Here is a 5,959-nt window from a genome sequence, read left to right on the forward strand (position 1 = left end):
AGCCTGACCACCCCGATCCCGTTAATGGCCTTTTACGACAAGCGTAGTCGCCTTTTATGACAAGCATAGGTTGCTGAAGACCTATTCTATCCCCGATCTTCATGGGCCTATTCTTTGAATGATATTGTTAAATACTTATATCTGATGCAGAAGACGAATGAACACCAAAGTTACATTTTTTCCAAAATTGTATTCAAAGATAATTGATACTTAATTTCAACTATATACAACATATGCTCTTCTTTTTTGGGGTGGCAAAGAGGTCCTAGTGCTTAGGCCTTCCATCCCCCACGTTCTTCCAGGGGCATATTTTAGAAATCGACTGACCATATCCTGAAGTTCCGTTTCCGTTGTCTTTCGAAAGGTCAGGAGGACTGCATCTGAAATAATATTAACATGCAATTTAATACTATTATTAAGTTATTCAATAGTTGTGTGTACAACATTAAAACTACATTGTGTTATTATATATATAGAATCTTAATTACGAATATCCCCTATGCTTACTCACTGAATGAAATAGTATCACAGATACATTTCCTTTTAGATGCCAATTCATGTGTACACAGTATCCTCAGACCTATACATATATATGTGTTTAGTGGTAGCAAACACAAAGATATGATTTTAATTAGTTTGAACAAAAGATGTTATGTATAGAGATCTCTTTTCGAGTGATGGTTTAATTGCTCTCATATCTTTACATAAAAAAATATTATTATAATTACTTTTACCTTTAATCACCACACACAAAGTAGTACATGAAACGCAATCTTGGTTGTCTTTCCCTTCATGTTCATTTTGGACATGAGCGAGTTTGTCATCATTCTGAAAAATAACCAGTAACATATCAGAGGATGCAAATTCAAAGTATAGATCGATGTTCTTGATGTACATATATAATCATTGACCAACTGATTAATGATTTGTGTGTGGATCAACACCACTTCCTTATTATAAACAGTCCACTTATCTTTCAATGAGGCACTAAAAATATATACCTTGCCACATTTTCAAAACTCAAGAAACTTGATCACTACCACTACTTGTACCAGTCTAAACGGATCCATGGACCTGAGTTCTACCTAATGAGCTACTGTAACCTTTCAACAATGTCATTCTATTTTACCTTAGCATAGCCTTTTTCACATGGTCATTGGCATTCGCCCTGCCAGTCCTTCTTAGGGATTTTTTCTGTAAAAAGAACATTTGAACTTGATATGTGGTATGAAAATCATTATATAAGTATATAAATTCAACCAAAACTGATGACACCTTACTGTTTACTTTTGTTGCCAAGCAATTCATAAAAAAACACACATTCTAATCATACAATGTAATAACAGTACCATAACGTCAACTTGACCTACCAAGCTGGCTTGATATCCTTTCCTCTCTCAGTCTCCCCTCGACAGTATCCAACACTTACTGTGTATTGAGTTGCTCGATAGAGCTAACTGATACTGTGTCTGCCACTGAGTCTTGATTCTGTTTCATTAGGTTCCTAATTTCCGTCAAAAGATAGAGAACCCTTCTCTGGAATCCTGTGAAACAGAAATAAATACATAACAATAAAAGATAGTTTGTTGTAGACATAGATTGTAACAGGTATAGATTCCTTTAGTGTAACTCAGAAAGTAGCACAATATTTAAAGCAAATTCTACCATGAATTTGGAATTTACTCGATTCTGATTGGTCAATCAGAGGCTATTAAATCACAATAAACCCCTTTTGATTGAAACAGCTGGTTTGACGGCCGAATCACCGCGGAAGCTAATATTCATAGAATAGTACTATTTTTAGTCATTGTCGGTAGGCATATTAAAAAAATTATATCTACAATTACAGGTTACACAATGCACCAATGCGGTTACTGCAAAATTTAAAGGATGTGTGGCAATACATTTCGTACAGAAAACACGACAGAAATCAACAAAGGGAATGTATTTACGTTTTGGAGACAACAAAGAGCTTAGAATTTTGGCGCTTTTTTATATACGACTGTGATGTCATATCTTTTGCATCACAATGAGCGATATGACGTCATAATGTTGACGCGCACTGTAAAGCGAAAGCCTTGCAAAGTATGCTTTGTTAACTTTAGGGATGCCTATCTCATGTTAGCTTACCAAGTTGCTGTGCTTATATGCTTTCAATGCCTGTCATATGTTCGAGTGAAGTAAAACGATGTAAACAAGCTGCTTGAGTATATACATTGCCATAATTTGTTTGGTGATTCCATAATTCAGATCGATAACCCACCCAAAACACTGAACTCAACCCATGCCGCTTCACTCAGTATATTTGCTAACACCAAAGAGTTTGCATTTTATTTAGTCATGGTAGAATGGAGATACACATACCGTGTTTTCAATGTAGAGCTAGGTTACCTTTACATTTAACCCCGCTAATTTTAACATTTGAAACCTTTAACATCAAAGTTGCCTTGACAACAGTTCTGAAAATGTATAATTAAACAATCAAGCAACTTAATTCAAACAAAAACACATCACATTTAAGATGCTAACAGAACAAACTGGAAATGATAATACCTATGGGTAAATTTAATCTTACTTCTGTAGGAAAGTAACTAATTTATCTTTTTTTGCCAACAAACTGAAACACCATTTACGACAGTCGCTATTTCATGTCTTATAACTTTGAATAGTTTATATTACGGCTTAAACACACATTGAGGATCTAGAAATTAGATAACTGCATATTCTTGCCTCCTGCATTCCAATGGAATGAACAGCTGATGGTGGTAGACATGCATCATGAACGATCTATAACTGACCTTGCAATTAATTGTCCTAAAGCCAACAATGAACATATATATGAATAGAAATCTACTATGCGTTATTGTTGGACACTATTGCTAATATTTTAAAATATTCAGTGGAATAATAATGTTCAAAACTATCGGAGGATATATCTATATAGAATCTAATCTAGTAACAATAATTGCAACATAATTTCAGTCAAATACCGAATATCAAATACAGTTTCTACATTGACAGCCAATCGAACAAACCTGACAACCCACCCAATTTATTAAGACCTAACTTTGGGCACTGTACGCATTCATAATATTAATGGAACAGTTTCATAATTTCTTCTTGTAGAGATGCCAAGTTATTAATTTGACGTTACACATGCATTACGCCCCGAACACATATCCGCCATGTTTGTTCGATGCTACTAATGAAGGGGCTCGTGACAGCATCACTACTTGAAAAAATAGGTCGATAAAGGCCAAAATAATCAGAAAGAATGACCCCCGCTTGCATTTCTATGGTTTAATATGATTTACCTTTGAAATTGAATGTCAAAGCGATCCATGACGTCGAAATTTGAACATCAACATCGAAAAAGTACTCACAAATAGAAGGTAAATGATAGCGTGCACCAACCTCATTAGTGACATCCGTCGGAGAGACATTTCAACAGACACGTTGTATTTGTACATTGGTAATTCAACGATTACTTACGAAAGAAGTCAATTCAAGCCGTTGTGTGTTTGGGGCCCCTGTTAATTTAGCAAGGCGAAATAAATGGCGGCAAACGAACTTAGAAAACGTCACTGAAGAATGAGCTTGTGCACAAATGGCGCGAAGCCCATGTCATTTTAGCGAGGCCACAAAATGGCGTCTGAAAAACTTGGAAATCATTAGTGAGGAATGAGCTCGTGCACATACTTAACCGAAAAATGGTAGTTGTCCGGTATATTGCATTGAAAGCAAGGCATTAAACATCTAAAATCTACTTCATGCAACATACTGATTGAAGATTTACTCTGAAATACCGTACACAGAAATTCGATAATGGCGCGCGGCAACCTCGATCAACATGGCTACACCCGCTACGTGCATCGGGCCCACATTTCAACAACTAGGCCCATGTAATATCTGGTATTTTTCAGTAACTTTACTCAAACATATTCGGATATAAAAAAAATAATAACTACACGTTAGTAAAAGTCAGTTATATATTCGTGCGGGCCGACTGAGCCATGTGGTAGCCCACTTATACAGCCTGCTCAGCCTATCAATGGACCGATTGGGTGGGTTATTTTTAATCTGTTCGTCAAAGGTATGTGCGATAATGCAACTTTAGATATCTACGTGTCATAACTAAATGAACATTGAAATACAACTCATTTCCAATTTTCAATGGAAACAAACATGCAAAGAATGCCAAACGTTACTTGAACTTCTCGATCGAGTATCGGCCAAGTTTTGAATTGTCTGCGCAGTCGCAAATCCACTTCCTGTCATCGCTGATGCTAAATATCCAACTATCATCAGCTGCAAGTACCGAGTTCAAATTCACGCGTCGAAATATTTATTAAACCCTTTTCAACTTTTTTTTCAACTTCTCCCTGAAGATAAAACTGAAACATGTCGGAGAATCATCCGTGTAGTGTAATAATTTTGTGAATTTCTTTACATATGTGCACGTAATTATATAAAAATATACATATATAATTAAATATACCTAGCTTGTTCAATTTTGAATTGGCAGCCTAACTGATCATGCTTGGGTTTCAGCGCAGTTTTTAAACAGGTGAAAAGTATGGTGATTTGCCGATTTTCCAATAGGCGTACGTCAAATTGAAATGATGTACGTACGTCTTAAATTCAACGTTGTTGTGACGTCAGTATCACAACCATGGCTCAACGTTTAAGATTTAACGTTGATACAATGTTGCATTTTGGTTGATCAACGTCACAACCTAAACGCAACCAATGTTAAACGTTGATCCAACGTTGCGTGCCTGCTGGGTTGCGGTATCGTTCAGTTGTACAAATTTGGTAACAAACCACCCTTAAAACTCATTTGATCTCCTCTCCAATCGTTACTCGAAAGTTCCCAGTCATGATTAAGATTATGCAATCTTACAAAAATGGATCGAATGGTTGATGAGTTTTGTTTAACTAAATCATCGCTTTCTTCTTTAACAGTTTTTTTGTCTGCTGTACAGAACACCTACACCATGGTTAATTCCTTAAATACGCCAATCTTTACTCATAGCAATATTACATTCCTGACAAGTACCTTCATACGCGAACCTATTGTACAGATTATTTGATGCATTCCATGCTCGATACTGCGATAATGGGGCACTAAGTAAGTATACGTCTTTTCTGATAGTACACGTGAAATGATAAAACAGACTTATTTCGTTCAAATCCTGGGGTATAAAGAGATACACAACATCCTGTTGTTGCACACCATATGGCAAAGTTTAAGTAGTTCTGCCAAAATTGCATTGGATTGTGAAACCAAGTATCGCAAGTTGCCGTGAACCTGTATTTTTCAAAGATATCAGGGAATTCAGCAAAATAATTATCACCAGAGGCACTTACTAAAATCGACTGATTAGTAATATAAGTTGATTTCGTATTTAAGTTATGATATAGTATCATTGTATATTTAATATGTATGTTACACTCCCGGGAATAACAAATGGTCAGTCTATTGAACTGCTTCAGACTATCGATAACTCGGCTGGTCAACTTGAAGTAGCTCTGTGCGATGTAACATATTACCCACGGTGGACCAATATAAGTGCTGCTAGAAATAATAATAAGTTATCAATAGGTGAAATTGGTAGTCACACTCCTATTATTATACCTGATGGGTATTACAGCGTTTGCTCACTCAATGATGATTTTTTTAAGCCTTTGGGAGCTAGTCTCACACAAGGTGAGTCGGATTGGATAATGAGTTTAAGCGCTGGAGAAAAAGAAATACTTTGGGGATGGGGCTCAGCAGATACACTTGGATTATCAACGTTGAATATACAACACAACATAACATTGGGGGGGATTTGAATTGTCCGATTTAGTTCCCTATAAAGAGTTGTGCATCCATCTTGATCAAATAAGCACTACGGATAATATTCAACTCGAAAGTCCTTCATCTCTACTCAGAGCTGTTCCAGTCAAAGATGAA

At 36.2% G+C, this 5,959-nt stretch overlaps 1 long non-coding RNA gene across 1 annotated transcript; it reads right to left on the bottom strand.

Annotated features, from left to right (window-relative positions):
* Positions 1-239: 239 nt before the first annotated feature.
* Positions 240-3,629, bottom strand: LOC125383540. Its single transcript, XR_007222786.1, has 5 exons — positions 3,493-3,629; positions 1,371-1,544; positions 1,130-1,194; positions 735-828; positions 240-380 (listed from the first exon to the last, which is right to left on the bottom strand). It is a non-coding gene; the product is annotated as an uncharacterized LOC125383540 (long non-coding RNA).
* Between the last annotated feature and the right edge of the window lie 2,330 nt (positions 3,630-5,959).

Source organism: Haliotis rufescens, unplaced genomic scaffold (assembly GCF_023055435.1).
Source record: "Haliotis rufescens isolate VD_foot unplaced genomic scaffold, xgHalRufe1.0.p SCAF_24, whole genome shotgun sequence".
NCBI lineage: Eukaryota > Metazoa > Mollusca > Gastropoda > Lepetellida > Haliotidae > Haliotis > Haliotis rufescens.